The sequence below is a fragment of the Pteropus medius genome, unplaced genomic scaffold (genome assembly GCF_902729225.1).
Source record: "Pteropus medius unplaced genomic scaffold, Ma_sr-lr_union100, whole genome shotgun sequence".
NCBI classification, from domain to species: domain Eukaryota; kingdom Metazoa; phylum Chordata; class Mammalia; order Chiroptera; family Pteropodidae; genus Pteropus; species Pteropus medius.
The window spans coordinates 1,567,956-1,590,850 of NW_024346771.1; the positions used below are offsets into that span (position 1 = coordinate 1,567,956).

The following is a 22,895-nucleotide window of genomic DNA, read 5'->3' on the forward strand; positions in this document are numbered from 1 at the left end:
AAAACCTAAAGACTTGTTTCTGGTGGCCTGCTGCATGGCTACTATATCCCACATACTTGTATGGAGCATCTGGGAGTACAACAGGACAATAATTAATCACACACTAATTATCTGTGTTCATCAAAACTATTTAGTGTCTTGATAGTTGAAATAGTTATGCCAAGTGTGAATAGCAATCATTAGGAAAATAAATGATTAATTCCATTCACTGCATTGATTGCCAAAGGGGGAAAGGGGTTGGTTGAAAATGATACTGATGGTAAATTTTTACAGCAGAGTAGACATTTTGATTTCTATTCTTTCCTGTCCTATTTCATGGACTGTGAAGTTAATGACTATGTTGTATACAAGAGTGCTGTGGAGAGAAAACAAAAAAAGCTAGGTTTGAAAGTTTTGTAAATAGGGTCTAGAAGTTTGGTGCATGTCTTGCTGCAATGGGGAGACAGGGAAGGATTTTAGTCAGAAGAATGACACTACCTAATTCAAACTTTGGGGAAAAAAGCTCAGGCAGCAGGGCAAAGAGCAGAGTGGATGTGTAGTTGGTGGCTTTTGCAAATGTCTCTGCAAGAGATGAGTTGAACCAAGACAGGAGGAGCCCTCCATTAAGGCCCTCCAACTTCTGCACATCCACCACCTTGACTTCTGATAGGTCAATGACCACAGTGCTTTGGACATTACCTATTCATTGGTTCTCACCTTCTCTGTGTGTCACTAACCCTTAGCACAATGCTAGAATATAGTCAGCTTTTAGTGGGTGAATGAATAAGAGATAATGTCAGGAAGGATAAAGCAGAAGAGATAATACCCTCAGACATTTAGGAAGGAGAATTGGTGCATCTTGGTGCTTGAGAGACAGCAAAGAGTAATTCTGGGTTTCAATTCTGGGCAACTGGTAGATGGGGCTGCATAAGAGAAATTAGTTTGTAGATAGAGATGTTTAGTAAGTTGGGTTTTGGAAATACTGACTTAAATAGATAGGTGAAATTTCAAGTGCAACTGTCAATAAGAAAGTTGGAAATGAAAGACTGGAACTATGGAGAGTTATGGCAGAAGAAAGAATTTGGAAGGAACATAAAGCTACGAGTATGGCTAAAGTTGCCTGGGCAAAGTATATAGAAAGAGAAAAGAGTTTATAAGAGATCCTTGGGGGACACTTACAGCTAAGGGGTGAGTAGAGAAAAAGAAGCATGAAACACACAGGGGGTATATTTGCCAAACCTGACCCTAAGAACAAGTTGGCTGGGAATCATATCCATCATGACTTTCTGTAAATTTATTTTTATTTACTAAAAATTATCCTAGAAGGATTATTAAATGCAACAACTAGATTTGAGACAGCAGAGACAACAGAAATAAAATGTCATGAATTGGCATGACAATCAACCAGATCCCATTTTATCACGTAGAATCAATTTCATTATTCTAGCTGAATAGGTCCTTAATCATGATAGGCAAAATGGCAAAAATGTACTCTCTACTAGTGTATTCACATTTGTCACAACTTCTAGCCTTTGCAGGTGGTAGTGGTAGGGGTAGCAATCTCCTCTGCTAATCTTTCTCCTTTTTGGATAGAGTTAAAACAAAGAGGCTTCAATTGGGAGGGGGTGGTAATTAACAACATTTTCCTTTTGCTAGGATCTTGTGGGATAAAAGTAAACTTATTCGTAAACTAGAAAATTCTACCATGGCCACTCTGTTGTTGACTTTAGTCTTTGTAGTTGCTTATTTGTATTTCCAAGCTCTGAAGATGACTTGCAGTTGATCTGCACTCTCAGAGAGGTTTCCTAGGCTCACAAATAGAGATATGAAACCCTAGGTTTCTTTTCCCATCTCTGATTATAAAGTCTACTCTATGCTGGGATGTACTCTGTTTCTTTTCAGAGACAGCTTTGGGTCTTTAGAGCAAAAAGCTTTTAATTGGATATACAGTTTTGCTCACAACTGTTCTGACATTCCCACAATTCTTTCAGCACAAAGAACTGAACTCTACTTCATAAACGTTATCCTACACAAAAGAGAAAGCTATTACTTTGCACATTCCTATTTACCCCATGAAGAAATGGAATAGCTTCAAAATGAAGCCGGGCAGTGTGTCCTACGAGAGGGAGTATTTTCTGGGACCACAATGAGTTGAATAGATGAGTCAGGAAATTAGCCACCTACTCTTGCTGCTGAGCTTGAATCTTTTAAAAATCTCATTTAATTAGCTTGCTGGCAGGGCTCAATCTTACACACAATGTCCAAGATTCCTTGTGGCACCTTCCCAAGAGAGAATCTCTTGGAAGAGCTGTGGAAATGCTTACACCAGCTCTGCCCAAACCTTTCTGGGTTTGTAAGGGCAATCCAGGCCTGAGGCCGGGTTAAATGCAGTGCCTCCTTAGATGAGCCTTCTTATGACAATACAAGAAGAACATGCCAGACACCATGTGGATAGCAAGGGGAGAAGATGCAATCTGATTTCTTAAACCTCTGATTTTATCAGGAGATTTGGTCACTTTCGCCTTTGTCATACTTTAATTCCACTCATCTCATAGTGGCTAGTTCCAATGCTCCACTTGGGGCTTGGGATTCCTACTCTATATACTTTCTTCCTACCTGATTTATTAGCTAGAGGAAAATCTACTTTGTCTTACAAATTGACAATAAGGGATATAAGCCCATATAACCTATGCTCAAATAAATGAACACAAATACACACACACAAAGACACACACACACAAATTATCTCCAGGTGAGAGCAGTGGATAATTGAGAAATGCTATTGAATCATTGGAGATATCTAGAATATAGTTTTATCCGTCAAACAGCAAGGGTCATGGGGTAAATGAATGATGAGGTAGCAATATAGACTGCACTTCTGAGAAGCTGGTGATAAGGGAAGGAGAGAGGAAAAACAATAGCTATAGGGTATAAAGCCCAAATGTAATAACCATACTTGGAGATTACAGATAATGACTATCTCCCCCATCAGTATCTCAATGTGTTGACTTTTAAACGATGTTTTATCTCATTTTTTTCTACTGCTAGTTTTTCAACTGCCCATTTTCCCAATGTTCTTGCAGTCGCTTCTGTCTTCAGAGTGATTTAGTGACAGTCTCTTCCCCAGAATCTCCATTAGCAGCTCTCTGACCCACATATTCCTGGTGTTTCACAAGGAATTTAAATTTCAAATAGTATTTTAATGGAACAACTCTCAGCAACCTGGCACAAGATCTGGCTGGGTCTATGGACAATACCACACAATAGACCCCAACCCTGTTGTTCTAAGTCTTGTCAAAATGCTGGCTCTCCCTGGAGAGTGCTCTCTGTGGTGTTCTGTGAAAATCAGTGTGTATGTATGACACTTGTGCCCTACATGCGGAGAATCAAAAATGTCTCAGGCTTGTGCAGCTGAATCATGTCAGTCCTGACAGGTGGAAAACCCTGGTATCTCATAAACAAGGTAGCATTTTTCCATTTCCAAAAGTGATTATTGGGAAAATGTGTTTTATTTTTCACAGAGGGAGAGTGGAGGAGGAAATTGTCCTGTAACTTTTCTCACTTTTCTGAAATATTGTACATGGTGAGATTTCACGGTGAGGCTTCTAAAAGAGTTGTGGTATCCTGCTACAGGCTGGAATACTGGAATTATCTTCAGCCTAAACCTTCTCAGTGAAGACTTAGCATCAAAATCAGTGCATAGATTGGTTTTGCTAGTCAGCCTCTCCAATTATACTCTAGAAATTATCCCCTAGAAATACAACTGGAAAGCCTACCCTTCTGAAATAGATTAGAGGAACAATGCCAGATCTAGAAGGCTAATCATTAGATGTCACTTTGTTGAGTTCATTCTAAAATAGAAGTTATATAAAACATCATGAATGATTTAAACCTAAAGCATTGCAATTTTATTTTGGCCATTAATATGATTTACCATTTTGTTACAAAGTTAGTAGTGGAGAAAATACTATATGCAAGCACACTATTGCAGCCCTCCTCACCAGGGATCTCTGGGAGAAACAACCCCTAATACCCCAAGGCAACAGTTCTAAAATATGGTCCAGGGAACTCTGGGGTTTCTGAGACTTATCCTGGAAGATCCACATGGTTAAAACCATTTCAGAATGATTTTAAAATGTTACTTGCATTTTTTATGATTATGCTTTTATCTTTGTGCACTAGAATTTTCCAGGGCTATATGATGTGTGATAGTGCACTTGAATGAAGAAGGAGATATGAGACTCTGGCTGTCTTCCATTACCTCGCACATTAAAGAGGTTTGTAAAAATGTAAAACAATGTCGCTCTTCTTGGTAAATTTCTTTTATGTTTTGGAAATAATTTATTTTCTTTTTGTAAAATATGTTATTTAATATATAAATGATTTATGATTGTTATTTCAAATAAAACAATAAAATCTGTTTAAAATTTTAAAGATCTAATATGGTAAATACTGATCATATAACCCACATAAACAAAAACTCCTTCTGTGTCTTTCCTAACTTTGAAAAGTTGTAAGGGGGTTGTGACATCAAAAAGCTTGAGAACCATTGTCCTAAGGCATTTGTTGTATGTAACGAATTAACTTATATCCTATGCCATCAAGAATGATACTAGCTAAGCATAGTCATTGGAAGATATAAAAAAATGGACCCTCAAATAATTTTCTGTAGAGCTTAATTCTCCTTTTGGAGTCCTGTAAGAAAGGCTCCCTCAATCTTAATATCTTTTGCCATATTAACTCTACCAGCATATTTCTGGAATCATATTTCTGTCATTAGCATTTGTATCTGTTTAAGTCCTTTCTTAGAATGTAAGACAGAGATCTGTAGACAGATTTTTTCCCTTCAATATATAGATGCATAGTAAAAACATTGACAATCACATACCCTTTCCCCGACTTCAAACATGGCTGAAAGATGTTCCAAAATAATCTACTTCCTCTTTTGCTTAAAAACCAGAAGTACAGTCCTTAGTAGTCACTGAGAGTATAAAAAGGTCATCAGAAGATCATGAGGTTTGACACATTAATATATAAAGATTGGAAAATGAGAAACCTGAGAATAAATCTGGAGTTGGGGGGATTTTTCCAGATCTCTTATTTGGGAACTTATGAGATAATAGCTGTTGGCACATTAGCTAGTGCTTTAAAATTTTTCCCTAAGTTACCTGCAACAGGAATATTCTAAATTTAACATGAGCTCAGAACATAAACATTTAACAAAAACCCAATTTTCTCACCAACGGGATTTAACGAGCCATGGAGCAGTTTGATGGGGAATCTGAAGTATGCCCAATATCTGAGTGAAGATGACTCATCCTGTGTACAAGCATCTCCAATCAGGGTTATTACTTACACATTTTGCCATTTTAAAAACGAATGTGGTAGACAAGGGTTCACTTACGAATCATAAAACAAAGTCAGAGAAAAGCTCAGTGGAGCCAAAAGCAGCCAAAGTTTGGATGGATCACCAAGAAATCAATATTTGGAGGTAAAAAAATATCACTATGACCCATTAAGTGTAATAACTGTAAGGAAAGAGCCAATTGTATTTGTCATGATCATGGTACACATAAAATAAGTGGGCTTCACAAACAAATTTTTCAGATGTTTTCGCAGATGTATTACACCGGCATTTCCCAACCTGTGGATTAAGAATCAGAGGGACATTACAGAAAATTTTCAAAGCGAAGGGTGAATACCCCTGATTTCTAAGCAGACTGGCAAAGCTGCTAAGGGTGAATCAGAGTAATATTGAGAGAAATAAATACTGGACCTGTGTGACAGAAAGAGGAAAAACAGACAGGGAGAGAGGAATTGTGTGAATTCACTCATTCTTGTCATCGCTCTGTGTGGTAGGCTAAAAAATGCCCCTTACCCCTCTTAAAGATGCCTAGCAGCTGTTATATTACATGCAAAAGGGATGTTGCAGATGTAATTAAGGTTACCTTAAAACAAACAGATTATGTTGGATTATTTGGATGGCTCCAACGTAATCGCACGAGCCCCAAAAAGCAGATGAATTTGTTTGGAGTCAGAGGAGATGCAGCTGAGGAGAAGGCAGAAGAGAGACTGAAAAAAAAAAGGGAAGTCAGGAAGTTTCCAAGTGTGAGAAAGATTTCATGCATTATTGCTAATCAAGCTGTAGGAGCTCTCTTTCAAGGGCCAGAGAGAGACCACTGGAGCCAAAGGTGTCCCCAGCTTTCAGCCAGCAAGGAAACAGAGACCTCAGTCCTACACTATAAGGACTTGATTTCTGCCAACAACCTGAATATGACTGGAAGTGGATTCTTTCTAGAGCTTCTCAATAAAAGCCCAGGTAGTCAACATCTTGATTTTGGCATTGTGAGACTCAGAGTAGAGAACCCAGTTGAGCTAACCTGGACTACTGACCTACAGAACTGTGAGATTAGAATTTTGTGTTTTTTTAAACTGAAATGTTTGTGGTGATTTTTTATAGCAGCCCTAACAAAGAAATACATTCTGCTTCCCTCTCACAAGAGGAACTACAAAATGATGGGTGAGCTAATCTCCCAGGCATTTGACTTTTTAATACTTGAGTTACTGAGTAGCGATATGGCCAGAATGAGCCATCATAAAAGCATAGTCCTCCCTACTCCTACCACACCTGACAAAAAAGAAGCCACTTAGACAAATTCATGTTTTAGATCATGCTTCGCAAGGAAAAACCTGGACTAATGAAAAGACTGTGGGTTTGAGTATACATGTGCCTATGCGGCCCTCTGTGCTGATTAATTATCCATCTGTGTCACCTAAGTGCAATTGTTGCACACAGCAGATCATTTATTTACTCTGAATATATATATTTTTTATAGCTTGTCAAATCACTTTGTTTTCCATTGTTTATCCTGTCTGCATTACACTGTTGAGCCCAGTCGCTTAGGAAGAATTGGTGCTGAGATAGGAATGATGAAGTACAAACCAGGATGGAAGGTTAGCATAACTGAGCAAGCCAAGTTTGAGGAGAGCAAGCCAAAAGCCACAAAGTGACTCTGTGTTAAAAGCAAGCAGTAGCCATTAATTTTTATGAACTTGTTTGTATTTTATAAATTTTCTACAATAAACATGTATTAGCTTTAGAATTAGAAAGGATAAAATGCCATTTTAAGAACTGGCAAAACTTACTGAGATAAAGCATGGACTTGGAATCTCTTTCCATGGCCCAAGGTGCCATATGTGAAGACCCCTCCCCTCCCCACCCATTCTCAGGACTTCCTCCCTGGGCTTCGACTGCTGAGCCCTCTGTGTGACATGGCCCTTTCCATAGACCCTTCCTGTCTCTCTGAGTGCTCTCTTCCTTTGTGTTGGAAAGAATAGTCTCTCCTAGTTTCCTGCAACACTTTTAGCTTCTCTTTCTCTCTCTCCTTTGTAAACCCGTCCTTTTAATACAGATGCTGCCCAGGAATACCACCTCAATTCTCTTCTCACTCTACCAACTATCCCTGAGCAATCTCATCCACACCCATTAATCTCAATCACCAGCCCATCCCTTCTTCTCTATCAGCTACAGCCTCCCATATTCAGCCAATTCCTAGATAATTCCACCTGCGTTCTCCTAAAACACTTACTAAGCACCAAATGTCTGCCTGACACTGGGCATGGATATTTTACATATCCTCCACTGTTTAACCAGCCCCAGTCAATCTGCTGCTCTTGTTCTTGAATTACAGGTCTCAATGAATGTCATCATCACCAACTCAGAAGCTTTTTATTTATGTTAAAAAATGTTGTGATTATCTTATTTGCAAAGGAAAAATCTCTGGCTCTAGAGGATATAATATTGAGAGGCGAGCTACACTTTGCAGTTCAGTAATTTATAAGGTCAGTCAAGGAAAGCAAAAGAAACCAGTTCCAGAAGTGAGATACTGCAGCATGAACTAGCTTTGTCATACCCAAAATTTTAACTCTCTATAGTAACTCTTTCTGGACTGGAAAATAATATAAGAATGCAGAGGTTCAGTTGCAGATAAGTGCACTTTCTTATATCAAAGCAACATTTTAAAAAAAAACCCAACCCTTCTAAAGCGGCCTGCAAGTATTGTAACTTTCCTTTGAATTGGTCCTTCAGATAAAAAGTTGAGCATCACTGTTACTGTCTGTTCACCTATATATTATTCATCGATGCTTTTGATAGTTTCTGGCAAGCAGGAGGCATTTAAATCTGTTCATTGAATGAGTGAATGAATGAGTGAATGAAACTTGAGGGTCACATGCCATGTAACTAACTCCTTGAGGATCAGACCAGCTCCTGCTTCTCTTATATTATTCCATTGTTATTAGTCACTTCTTTGCCCACTCATAGACCTGATACCACTAACTATAAAAAGCTGTCTCCATTTCAGCTCAAAATAATAAATTGAACAACACAATGGTTTTTTTAATCTGTAGTACCCAGGTAAAAGGTCAGTCATTGTTATTTCTTGGCTGTGTTCTGGAAGGAGGGAAACCACTTTTCAAGGAATCTTAAGCTAAGGGGCCCCCGTGAGGAGGTTTCGTAGAGCAAGGAGACCCAATCCTAGTCTGGACTACTAATGAGTGCTGCCCTTGCTCCCTAGGCATCTTACCCTTAAGGAGGCACTCACTTTCTGAGTGGTGCAAGTGCTGATTCTGCACTTGCATGACACTGAAAGTTGTCCCACTGCCCTGTGGTTTTGACCCCAGTCATCCAAGCTGAGCTCTATAGGGAGCTAGGCAGCCTCTTGTCCAAGAAAATACTCTCTAAGAAATTTCCAAATGCAATTTGCCACAAAGCTCAATATCTTCTTTAAGACATAAATGGAATGTATGGGCTGGATACTGACTTTCAAAACATCTGTCCTGCATGTCTATCTTTGAGCATTGCTGAGAATGAACTGCTTTCATTTAAATAGGGCCATTCTGTTCCCCCAAAACAGCAAGCCAGAGAGATCTGTCAGCCACAGCTGTTTCCCAGCTGTCTCTGGAGCAGTTGCATTGCTTCAAACAGATTTTCAGTGTTTTCTTGAAATCTCATCCTCAGGACACCTGGAGTCTCGTTGTATTCACTTTCAATATCCTGAAGCATTTATAATAATTGGTTGTTATCTATTATCTTCTTCAATTCTATTCTGTATTGCTGACTTTCCATAGTTGAGCTTCCAATTTTTGAAGTGAAGCCTTTGTGCCGAGATTTCACTATTCATAACTCTGTCCCAAAGTAGAAATAATGGTGGAGAACTTGACTATGATGTCAGACTAATCTGTGTTTTTATCCCAGATGTGATGCAAACAAACTTGGTGATCTTGAGCCAGTTATTTAACCTCACAAAGCTTTCAGTAAGCTTCATCAGTAAAATGAAGATAAAAATATTCCTTCTCTCATAGGTTTTTAGAGAATGATTAAGTGGGATAATTTATGTAAAGTCTCTGGTGAATAGTAGCTCAACTAATGGCAACTGCTATTACTGTTATTATTCATGTCATCAAAACCATCAGTGTTTGTTATAAAATGATTGACAGCTTCTACCTGTGTGTTTTCCCTTTGATACTCAAAAGTGACTTCCAGAGGGAAAAACAGATATTATCAAGCAGAAAAGTGATGAAACTCTTCTCTGCCTCCCTCCCCCTCTCACAAATTACCCCTTAAAATTTTGCATTTGGAAAGAACACTAAATTCTTATACACTGTGCACTTATTTTCTCTTTCTGAGTCTCAGGGTCCCCATCTAAAAATGAGGTTGAGCGAGATTGTCTTTAAGGTCCTTCTAAAGCTAAAATTCTGTGGCTCTCAAACCCAAACTCCAGTTATAGGCTCCAGATGTGGAGTGTCAATATTTTCCTAATTTTTCAATCAGCACTCACATGCACGACTGGGATTAGGGGTTGCAAATCAGTAAGCGCAAATAGTATCAGGACAAATGATCATGAGTTTGACTTCTCTGCATGACTGACCCCCAAGATTATCGAGCCAGGAAACCCCCGAAGAATGTCTGAGCCCAGGCAGATCTTGGTGATGTTAAACAGGTCATGCTGCCTATGGACCTGGATGGGAATGAAAACCCCTACTCTAGGGCCATCTCTTTATAGGAGAGAAATATGGTTCATGGTTCTTCCAACTCACATTGTACATTCTTCAATAAGGGAAAATATTGTCTTGGGGTGAGGAGGATTCCCAGAAACCTCCTTCTACCAGAGTGGTACATGGGTCCAAGAGGTCTTTCCTCTGTGCTTACAAAGCTGTCTGGACTACCTCCGGTTTACTTTTTAAACTTACCGCCATTTTATCAACATCCCCCTTTAGACTGGAGAATCTTAAGGGCAGGATCTGTGTCTGGTTTATTACCCCCTCCCTCTCTTACTCCTATAGCACCTAGTACATAGCAGGTGCTGAATAAATGTTTGCTCAATGAAATAAATACTAAAATGAGAACTTGACTATTGGTTTTATTTCATTGGTTTTAGTGCTAAGCCTGATAGGCACATCATTGTCTAATATGGAATACTGATAATGCTTTGTCTCCCCTCTCTGCCACTTATGAGCCTTGTAAACTGAAATAAACCACTTAAATTTAAAACCTCAGTTTTTAGAATGGAGATAATTGACTGGCTGTAGTGATAATCATATTAGATGACAGCTGTATGCATACTTAGGTAATGGTTGTTATCACAAGATAACACACTTTCCAGGTACGAAAATTCATACGGAGTTTTTAATTTGCTGCCAATTTGTAGCTTTGAGTTGCTTCTAAATACAGACTCAAGTGCACTATGTTTTGATGGATAGAAATAAGAACGTCACTGATTTTAAACCTGGCTTCAAGCTAGCTAAAGTCAATAATATATTTTGATCACATAGATGTTAGTGTCTTGCCAAAAAACACAGTCTAGTTATATACAGAAATAGAAATCCTGAGTTTTGGAGTGCTCTTTCATTGACTTACTATAAAATTTTGAGAAAATCCAAAAATTTCTCTGCTCCTCAATTATTTCACGTAAGAAATGGATTCTCTCTACCCAAGAAAATTATACGAAAATAACTGAAATGCTGTATACAGAAGCTATTTGAGTTATTTGAAAGAGATGCATAATATAAATTCAATCTGTTATTTTTATTTCTGAGTAAATTCACTCAAGAATAGAATCTGGGTTTATATGACGGTGTTTTATAAACCTGGATTTATATACAGGCTTTAAATTGAGATGCTATTCCAGGATGCTGAACATGGAATTGGATAGACACATAGAAAAAAACATAGTCAAGTACTATTAAACAACACTGTGTGTAGATTTGAAACACAGATTGCATAGTGAAAATGGCTGGTCTGTCTACAGTGTCTAGAAGCCTTCTGCTTTCAATGGGAAGTATGCTGGTCTAATATTCTCTGACTTCTTCAGAGTTGTAATTCCTTCCCTCATCCCCCCTCCTCCTACCGCCATGCCGGCCCCCAAATCGGAATTCAGTGAAAGCATATGAAAAGTCCCTGAATGTTCCCTCACTGCTTCCCTTCTCCCATAGCAATATTAGTACAACACTGCTCTACTAAAAGTAGAATCATCCACATTTCTCTACAGATAACTGGGCAAATGATTCAAGGACATGAACTTTATACTGTATGAGTGTTTCTTTTTTCAGAATATGGGCATAAAATCATCTCAATCTCTTCATATGCTGCTTAGCAGATAGTAAATGAATGTCGTCTTTGTTCTATAAGCCAAGACTGATACTGAAGAAACTGCTTTGTAAATTATGTACTTCTTATTTCTTGTCTGTGAATAAAAAGTTATTCAGTTATCTCTTGAATTCCTATATAGAATGTGGATAACACTAGTGATGAAAAACCACAAACTTAGTTTAGTACAAAACTATAAAATACAGAGGCAGAGGGGGCAAGACATGAAAAAGAACAATATAGATGACTTTAAAAGGAAGAAACAATCCAAACAAATGAAAATAATGAAGACCATAATTAAATATTGAAAAACAACACTGGAGATAGAGTGTGATCAAAGGGACTGAAGGAAAACCAAACTAAAAAATAAAAGTTCTCCTGATTACAACATTAGTAATCATTTCTTTCATGTTAAAACAAAACAAAACAAAACAAAACAAAACAAAAAACAACTAAATTCTAAACAGAGGGTTTAATGACAAATGAAAAAAAAATATGAGAGACAGCCCAATTAAGTCACCCTTACTGGAGAGGCTTTTCTCCAAAAATAACAGTTTTGCTTTTAATTATAGGTTCTTGGGTCTGTTAATCAGCTATCTTCCTCAAAGCTAAGCTCAATGCAAATAACAGAGAAGGATTCAAGAAAATGCCCTGTTTAATTAAAAAGAATTTAATTAAAAATATTTTCATACACATGACCAATCACCATTATTTATGCAGATGTTCCCTCATGCTTCTTTGGAAAGGCTTTTTCTTTTCCTCCCCCCAGTCCTTTAATATGCTTTTCTGCAAAAACTACTGTGAAATGAGAATCACTATGATTGGTGGTTAATATCTATTTTTATCAAAACAGCAGTGTAGCTTGCACATCACCCGTGCAGCTGTAACCATAGTAACCTCAAATAGAAAGGGTCTTCCGATTATCAACATGATCAAAGGTAAGATAGTTCATGTGCTTCTAAAATAGTTACACTGCAGCAAACTTTAAAAGATGAAGATGGCTTTTTCCCTTTACAACTTAAATGTTAAATGAAAACAATAACTTGCGAGTATGGTGTATAAAAATGCCTTTCATTTTGGAAGATTCTTATTTAAAGTGTTAAAAGTATAAAAAAAGTAAACTCAGTGCTACACATTTGTCCAGTGCTTCTATCTGATTATGCCAAGGAGACAATAATAATCATCTTGCCAAATTGGAGAATTTATTACAAGTAACACTTGGGCTCCCTACAGGATGAGAAGCCATATTTTGTGTCCATGTACTCAGAATATGGCTATGGGCAATGATGAGTGTAGATACACATTACGTGAGATAAGCTATAGTCAGTGACTCAGGGTATGAAATGGCAGTCAGTATATGAAGAGAGAGAGCCTTTAATTAGAAAAATAATGGAACTGGTTTGAAAAAGCAGTGAAATACTAACCCAAACACAAACTCGAATTTAGCTTTGAAACTTGTGATTGAGATAGAATGGGATGGAGTAGAATGGGTGAACAGAAAATAAAAGGCTAGAACACCCATGCTCAATTATTCTATCAGGGGAACTATGATTTATATAATACAGAAGCTATTATACAAGCTTTTATACTACATTTTGTGATGTCTGATATGACTATGAGAGCAACATCAGAAAGCATAGGAAAACAATTCTGGATTTTAAATATTTAAATATATAGCAGATATTATAAACAGTAGAGGATCACATGAGGATAAATATCATTTAATTAATTTTTCCTTTTAAGCTCTTTACATTTATGACTTGCCATGGAAGTGGGTGGATAAGTAAAGAAAAATCATGAGAAAATTACTTCATCATGGCTACTTAGGAAAAAATGAATATCTGACAATTTTATGTTCAAATTGTGAATAAGAATGTTATAATAGTGTTATCTAAAAAGCCAATAAATTTCCTTGGGAGAACTCATTTTTAGTAATATTTTATTTATTAATACTTACCAATTTACAAATAATTTTCTATATAGCATTTGATTTTATCTTACAGCAATTCTGTGAAAAGCCGAAGGTACTTTCTGTTTTGTTTTATTTTTACAGCATCTATTTTAAGGACATAGACAGTGAGGTTCAGAGAAGTTAAAGCACTAATATGTGGTGTTCCGTTTATCCATGACACCAATCTTGCCTTAATGAACAGACACTTTCAATACCTAGGATAATTTGGTAACTGGAAAGTTCTATCCTGACCTCATTTTTAGGTAACTCTGCTACCCCATCACATGCCTATTTTATTTTTAGTGGCAATTCCTCTTGAGATTGAAAGTTTATGATCCATTCTTAACTGTGATCCTTTTATTCAGAGAATTCCCTAGCAGCTCTCTTAGGTGCTTTTAATCCACAAATCTAGGAGCTGGTGACATAGTCCCCAGTGCCCTAGCTCACACTTCCCTTTGAGTCCAATTTGCCCCAGAATTAGAGCGACACCTAGCTGTAATTTTAGGTAGCACATGCTGGAAAAGCTGGAATATGGAAACCACCAAGAGACAGCAGGGCTGGTAGCATCTCAGGGATGAGGTCACTATCTCCCAGGTGGAAGTCTTGGAGATTTTATAGCAACACTTTCTACACTTCTGCTGTATCCTGGTAACTAGGACATTTGCAGTTCACATTCTCTTAAGTGGGAAACATATGATGGGGGAAATTTATCTTTATTATGATTATGCTAAAATGTAAGATGTGCCACCCCTGAAATTCCATACACATCCTACAAGTACCTGAACTGATATTTATCTCAGCCTAAAGACATCAGTACTGAGCCTATTTCACTTTCTATAATTCATTACGTTTACTCAGGAATGCAAATATTTCACTCATCAATTTTTATATTCATCAGGTCTCTGGACTAGCACCATTAGCTTCAACTGAATACCTGTTAGAAATGCAGTTTTGAACCCCACCCCAGATCTACTAAATCAGAATCTCTAGGTGTAACTAAGTAATCGGCATTTTAACAAACTCTCCAGGTGAGTTTTATGTATGCTTAATTTGGAGAACCACTAACATAGAGCAGGAAGTGACTTCAGAAATCATCTAATTCCTCTAAAAATATATCAGAAAATTAAAATTACAAAGGTTAAGTGGCCACCTGACTTACACAGTAACTTAGCAAGAACTAAGCTGGACCTCAGATTTCCCAACTCTCAATAAAAAAATAGCACGGTGCTACGACACTTACCAAGAAGAGGCTGTTTGGACTCAGCATTAGCAAAGCAATGACTTTGACTTTGTATTTACATTCCTCTTGGCTTCTAATTTTAATAAATGAATTATTATCCATGCATTTAATTTAGGCTCCAGACAAAATAATACCAGAATAAATTTTCTAAATTCAATTCACATGAGCCAGTAGTCTCCTTCTGAAAGCCAACACCCAATGCTCAGGGCATCATCAAGCACTTCGGATTCTTAGGACATTTTAGCTCCCTGAGCAAGTCAAGATGTGTGACTTACATGTAATACATGAAGTCACTGATATTTTTTTTAACTTCATGGCATGAACAGTATCATACTGAGTTTGAAGATTTTCCTTTAAGATCCTCTCATTAGACTTCATAATGTTTACTAACATGATATTAAAAAATGACTGCTTCATTTTCTTATTTCTATGAAATTTTGAACTTTTCTTTTTTACGTACATAGATGTGCTTCCATATAAATGCATAAATGTCATCACATTGTATATACTCTTTGTTCATTTATTTGCTTTGTTTTAATAGTCTTTTTTTCCTTTTCCTTTTTGACATCTCTCATTTCCCCATAATTCCTTTTCCTTGCATATCGTCCCTTCTTCCAAGTAACCCAACTTTACAATCTTGAGAGTTTTCCATCAGAGATTCTGATTCAGTAGGTCTGGAATACAGTCCAAAACGGCAATTCAAACAAGTGTCTAGTTGATGCTAATGGTGCTAGTCCAGAGACCTGGTGAGTATAAGAAATGATGAATGAAATATGTGCATTTCTGAGTAAATGTGGTGAATTATAGAGATGAAGTAGGCTCAATACTGATGTTTTTAGGTTGAGGCAAACAAGTCCCGCCAAAAATCTCTTTATACTAAAATTCTCTGCATAATAATCACACACATATTTGTAACAGATGTTAAAGCAGAGGTTTAAACTAAAGAACAAATGAAAAACATTTTCCATAATGAGAAGCACAAATTTAAAGTACTTATCCAAAAACCAGCTATGTTTTCCTTAAACCTCTCACCTTCATTAAGAATATGAAAAGTTCTATATGCTCTAGCCTAGAGGTTAACATTTGTGAAGGGCATTCTTCTGCTGCTTGTCAGTTGTGAATCTCACACTCTCACATGAGGGGCCAGGGGTATTTGACCCCCATCTCAAGCCTATGGAAAGGGACTTCGCCTACACCATCAGACAGCTTAAGATGTGACACCTGGATTTTGAGGAAAACAGTGAAATGCTGTGTGACTCTCACCTGAGAAATCTAATAGTCTGTGACTGTCCAGCTGTTCTGATGGGGGCTTATTAGCAATCAAAAAAATACTCTTCATCTCTGTCCCTACCTTGTAGGAGTCAGAAACGACATGTAGCAAAAGTAGATGAGTCACATGAGAAAGAGAGAAGATCCCAACCATACCTGTTCTCCCAAAGGGAGGCAGCCCACTTTCAACAGGCTAAGGGTGGTAGAGCAAAGCCTTAAATTAAAAACTTGTAATATTACATAGGATTGGACATATTTACTACTGATTTGAGACTCTAATTTTCAACTTAAAGACCAAGATTTTTTTCCAGTAGGTAGAAAAGTAGTAACCTCACTGAATTCTTTTATTTTTATTTATTTATTTATTATTAATTTATTTTTATTAAAATTATTGGGGCAACCCTGGTTAATAAAATCAAATAGATTTCAAGTATACAATTCAATAATACATCATATGTATATTATATGTTCACCACCCATAGTTAAATATTTGACCCCCTTATCCCATTGAATACTTTTAAAAGCAGTGAGAGAAAAAAAAAGCAGTTTCTATGGTTATACCTCATGACTCTTGCTTTATGTATGTGTATACACACACACACACACACACATACACACACTCACACACACACAGAGGCATGGGGATTAGTTATCTTTATATAAATATATGAGGCTGTCCACTGTTTTAAAATTTTTGAATATTTTATACTTTTCTGAATTTTGCTTTACACAGTCAACAATACCTCCTAGAAAACTCAACTCAGCTGGAAGAGCACTAATTTATCCTCTTCAATGGCTACATGATATGTGTAGATGTCCTACAATCTATCTAACAATTTCCTTATTGATAGAATTCACTTTGCTTCTTTTTCCTCCTCTCCACTTAAAAAAATGTTGCAATAAGCAGCCTGGCCCAGGTATCGTTAAGAACAAGTGTTAATATTTGTGCAGGACAATCTCTCAAGAGTCAGATCTCTGGGTCAAAAAGGACTATGTATTTTAAAACCTAGGAGCTGTTGCCAAATTGCTTTCCAAAAGTCTGTTAATGATTTAAATTTCCACTAAAAATGTGTAAGAGTCCACTTTCCCCTGCTTTCTTGCCAGGAACGACCGCTTCTTGGTGTTATAATTGTTGCCACACTACTAGGGGTAAAATGATATATTGTTACTTTATTTTACATTTCTATGAGTTCTGCTAAGTTTGAACAGCTTTTTACATTTGTAGCCCAAGTGCATTTGTTCTATGAATTGCCTCTTCACAGTCTTTGCCCATTTTTCTGTTATTTATTGCCAGATAGTCATTTAAAAGCATGTTTTTTTTTTTTGGTATATTAAAGAGATAGTAAAACACTGTCCTGATATATTTAAATGCTTTCCCCCAAAGCATTGTCTGTTTATTGATATTGTTTATGATATCTTTTCTTATTTGAAAAAGTTATTTTTATATAGTTAACTATGTCTGTTCTTCATTTATACATTCTGGTTTTCTATTTTTTGTTGAGAAGAGTTTCCATATCTTTAATTTATAAATATAGATTTACAGACTTTTTTTGCCAGAGTTATTTCACTTTATTTAAATTTACATTTTAATTCTAAATATATTATTGTGAATAATTAGGTAAGTGTGCAATTTCATCATCTTCTAAATAGATAGGCAGGCAATTATGTAAGTATCATTTGTTAAATAAACCATCCTTTCCCACTGAATTGAAATATCATCTCTGTCAAATCCTCATTAATAACCAGGTTCAATTTCTGGAACCTCTATTATTTTCCACTGGTTCTTCTAGTCTTAGGCCTATAGCATATTGATTTAATTATAATGGTTTATTCTTCTACCTGATTAGGCAGTTCCCCTCATGCTTATATTCTACTTTATAAACTTCAGTTTATAATTTTATCCAGTTCCATTTTTTTGAAATATTTATTTATGTATTTATGTATGTATGTATTTATTTATTTATTTTTATTTTTCAATTATAGTTGGCTTATAATACATTAGTTTCAGGTGTACGACATAGGAATTATACATTTATATAACTTATGAAGTGAAAACCCCAATAAATCTATACACAGTTATTACAATCATTGACTATATTCTTTATGCTATACTTTACATTCCCAAGACTATTTTGTAACTGTCGATTTGTATTTCTTAATCCCTTCCTCACCTTTACCCACCCCTTCAACTCCCCACAAAATGTTGTCTGTATCTAGGAGTTTGTTTCTGTTTTGTTTATTTATTTTGTTCCTTATATTCCACATGTAAGTGAAATCATATAGCATTTGTCTTTCTCTGTATGGCTTACTCTACTCAGCACAATACCCTCTAGGTCTATCCATGTTCTTGCAGATGGCAAGATTTCATTTTCTTAAAAAAAAATTTTTATAGTGTAGCAATGACCCATTATATAAATGTACCACCTTTTCTTTATTGATTCATCCACTGATGAACATCCATGTTGCCTCCATATCAGTAAATAATGCTGAAATGAACATTCTGATGCACATGTCTCTTCAAAGCAGTGTTTTCACTTTCTTCAGATAAATACCCAGAAATGTGATTACTGGGTCCTTGTCTCTCAGTGTAGCCTTTGCTTTAGAGTCTATTTTGTCTGGTATAAGTATTGCTATTCCAGATTTTTTTTTTCATCTGTTTTCATCTCTTTGAGTTGTGTGTGTCTTTCGATCAGAAATGAGTTTCTTATAGGCCGTATATGTATGGATCTTGATTACTTATCCATTCAACTACCGTATCTTTTATGGGAGCATTTAATGCTTTTTCATTTAAATAATTGTTGGTAGATATATAGCTATTGCCATTTTATTATCCATAATTTTGATATATATTTTTCTTCTTCTTAAAGAAGTCTCTGTAATGTTTCTTGTAATACTGTTTCGGTGGTAATAAACTTCTTTAGCTTTTTCTTGTCTAGGAAGCTTTTTAGCTATCTTTTGATTCTAAATGATAGCACTGCTGGGTAGAATAATCTTGGTTGTAGGATCTTGCTTTTCATCACTTCGAATATTTCCTACCAATTCTTTCTGGCCTTCAGAGTTTCTTTGGAGAAATCAGCTGACAGTCTTATGAGAGCTCCCTTGTAGGTAAGTAACTGCTTTTCTCTTGCTGCTTTTAAGATTATCTCTTTGTCTTTAACCTTTGGCATTTTAATTATGTTGTGTCTTGGTGTGGGTCTCTTTCTGTTCATCTTGTTTGGGACTCTCTGTGTTTCCTGGGGTTGTATGTCTATCTCCTTTGCCAGGTTAGGGAAGTTTTCTATCATTATTTTTTTCAAATACATTTTCAATTCCTTTCTCTCTCTCTTTACCTTCTGGTACCTCTATGACATGAATGTTGTTATGCTTGATGATGTCCCAGAGGCACCTTAAACTATCCTTATATTTTTGAACTCTTTTATTGTTACTATTCTGATTGGCTGTTTTTGCTACTTCATCTTCTAAGTCATTGATTCAATCTTCTGCTTCATCTAACCTACTGTCGATTCCCTCTAAGGTATTCTTTATTTCAGTTATTATATTCTTCATTTCTCACTGGTTCTTTTTTATGTTTCCTATCTCCATTTTTATGTTTTCTATCTCTTTGTTAAAGTTCTCACTGAATTCACCTACTCTTTTCCTAAGTTCATTGAGCACCCTTATAAACAATGTTTTGAACACTGCATCTAGTAGATTGCTTGTCTCCATTTTTTTGAGTTCTTTGTCTGGAGCTTTGTTCAGTTCCTTCATGTGGGACATATTTCTTTGTCTCCCCATTTTGGCTGCCTATCTGTGTTTGTTTCTTTGTATTAGGTAGGGCTCCTAAGTCTCCTGGTCTTGGAAGAGTGGCTTTATGTAGTAGCTGTCCTGTGGTGCTTAGTAGCAGTCTTCCTTGGTCACCTGAGCTGGGTTATGTCCCTTGTCTAGGTTGTGCGTGCCCTCTTATTGTCATTGCACATCAATTGGAGTGATTGACCCACAGGCTGATTAGTTCTGAAGACTGGCCAGTGAGAGGCTGGCCCTGTGGAGCAGGATTTACTCTAGCAGGACTCTGATGCCTGCCTAGTCTGTCCTTTGGGTGTGTCATCCTCAGATGCAGCCCTAGGTGGTACTCCGGCTATGGTCAAAGCCCATCACAGGGAGTGCTGGCCCAAGGTAATCCTGGGAGTGACCCACCATAGGCCAAGTTCAGTTACAGGCAATGCACTGCATGGGGCCACGTAGCAAGAGTCACCAATTAATCCTCAGATGGCTGCTACTTGTGCTGGCCTTAAAGTTGCCTTGAGAAGCTTAGCCACAAACTGAGGTTGGCTGCTCAGTAATAAGTAGAGGGCATGCTGAGGCCAGATGCTGCTTGTTTGAGTTTTGTGAACATTTGAGTGATTTTAGGAAAGTCTGTAGCATGAACTAAGACAAACCATTTGTATGGGAAAAAACACTGGAAGAGGCTTAGGTGGGCCTGCAAGTTGGGAGGGATGGGGTTTTAGGGAATCACCAGGGTAACCAGTGTTAACCAGGTTGATGGAGCTTAGATATGGGAGCCTCCTAGGTCTGCCATCATGGGGAGGGCTCAACAAAAGAACAATGGATTTTACTAGCACTTCTGTCTGAGAGAAATTTGCCCCTCCAGCCCTCTTCCTGAAGCCAGACAACTCAGTTCTTCCCCATATGTCTGATGCTTTACGAGAAGCTGTCCCAGCACTGGAGCTCAGAGTGAATATGAGGAATGCCTTTAAGAGGAATGCCTGGGAGTCCAGTAGCCCTTTGTCTCACTTAGCCACAAACTTCACTGGTTTTCACAGCCAGAGTTTGTGGGGACTTCTCTTCTTGTTACTAGAACCCTGAGCTGGGAACCTCATTGTGGCGCTGGGACCCCTCGCTCCTCCGGCAGGACCTCAGTAGCTGAGATATCTCTTCCGATTCTCAACCACCACACGCAGTTGTGGGATCAGCCCATTTCATGTCTCTTCCTCTCCTACCAGCCTCAAGGTGGCCTCTTATGTATGTCCCTAGTTGTAGGACTTCTGTTCAGCTAGACTTCAGGTGACTTCCAATGATGGTTGTTCTATTGTTTAGTTGTAATTTTGATGTAGTCATGAGAGGAGGCAAACACAGTGTCTACTTACTATGCTATCTTGGCCAGAATTCACCAGTTCCATTTTTTAGGTGGTAAGTTTTCATGAGAATTTCATTAAATTTTTCTATTAATTTGGAGAAAAGTGGCATTTTTATCATAGCATTCTTCCCATCACCAAAATGGTGAGTTACCATAGGCTATTGGCTTCCTCCTCAAAATAAATGATAGAGAAAGTATAGGGAGAAAAAAGGAATTGGAACTAACAAAAGGAACAACAATACCAACAAAAGCCATGAGAATTCCCCAGGGAAAAGGAAGGCTATTTTGGATTGCTGCTTATAGAAGGGAGGTGAGAAAGGTGGAAAGGATTCAGCAGCTTCCAGCAAAGGGTAGCCATATGCAGCAGTGAAAAGGCAGTTTAGAAAAAAATGTTTACGCTCCACCTTTTTGGCTCAGTTGCATTTCCCTGGAGTAATTATTGCTTGGTTCCTTTCCACACAAAGCATACACAAATGGTTAGACACTGGCACAGGTACTCATGGGAATAATATCAGTGTAGTGCAAAAGATCCAAGGGTCTGACTGAGTTGAAAATCTCAGTCATTTCCTTTCTCTACAAATCCTGAGGCTAGTGGATTGCCACTGATGTTTTCCCTAAAGGTCTAAACCCTGCCCTGAGCAATTGGCTAATGCAGGATTTCTTAGTCTTGGCACTATTGACATTTTGGGCCACATGATGATCTGTTGTGGAAGCAGGTAAGATTGCACCATTCTCTTCTTTAATTTATCTACTCAGTTGTTTACTTGGAAAATCATGAATTTTATCTGCCCTGATCCTCCTACAATTTCTCTTAGAGTTGTTCAAATGGCTTTTTGACTATTTCGGGAATTTATTTTGAGTGGATGTTGCATTTATTCTGACTGATCTTCCCCTCTCAGGCTGCTATAAAGTCTTATTATGTTTTTATTTTTCTTTGTTGGCATATTGGGGCTTAAGACTATTGGACTGCCTCTAGGACTGTAGAGCTGTAAGTGGTAGTTGTATAGAAACAGGTAGGCTATCCTTCAGGCACCTGAAGGAGGTCCCCTTATTCAGAAATCAAGGAGATCAAGTTCACTCATTCAGAGTCAAGCGTGTCAACCTACTCCTCCCTTCCCATCACCAAGATCCACAGATTTCTACAACCTAAACCTTTTTGGAGGATTTGTAGCTTTCTAGTTTCCATGTAAGAATGTCTGTGAAGCTGGTATGTAGGTGCTCCTGCTACTCATGGTATAGAAAGCTCAGTACCTGTTATTTCTGTGGAAACTGCACAGAGCTCAAGGCTTCACCAGTACCAAGTTTCATATAGGCATCTATCTGACTTTAGCAAAATCAGATAAATTAAATGAGTAATAAAGAACAAGAAAGACAAATTAAGGTCAACACTTTTCCAGAACCCACTGCTGATCTTCATGAATTTTTTAGAGTGATTATAATGTGTGTGGTTTTTTGTTGTTGTTTTTGGGTTTTTTTGACATGACCAAGTCATTCACCTCTAAATCTTAGTTTGTAAAATAAAGGTGTTAGATTAAATTATTCAAAGTCTCTTTTTGCAAAAATATAATACAATTTTATTTTTAAATCATTCCTTATATAATCTAAAAGCAATGTGCAGACATTGTCTGGATCTTGGTCTAATAGAGTAGCTATAAAAATATTATGAGACAATTGGGAAAATTTAAATCTAACTATG

At 37.2% G+C, this 22,895-nt stretch overlaps 1 protein-coding gene across 3 annotated transcripts in view; it reads right to left on the minus strand.

Annotated features, from left to right (window-relative positions):
• SLC9A9 (solute carrier family 9 member A9) overlaps nt 1-22,895 on the minus strand; it is a 505,685-nt gene that overhangs the window by 343,209 nt on the left and 139,581 nt on the right. The gene's annotated exons all lie outside the window — the stretch shown is intronic.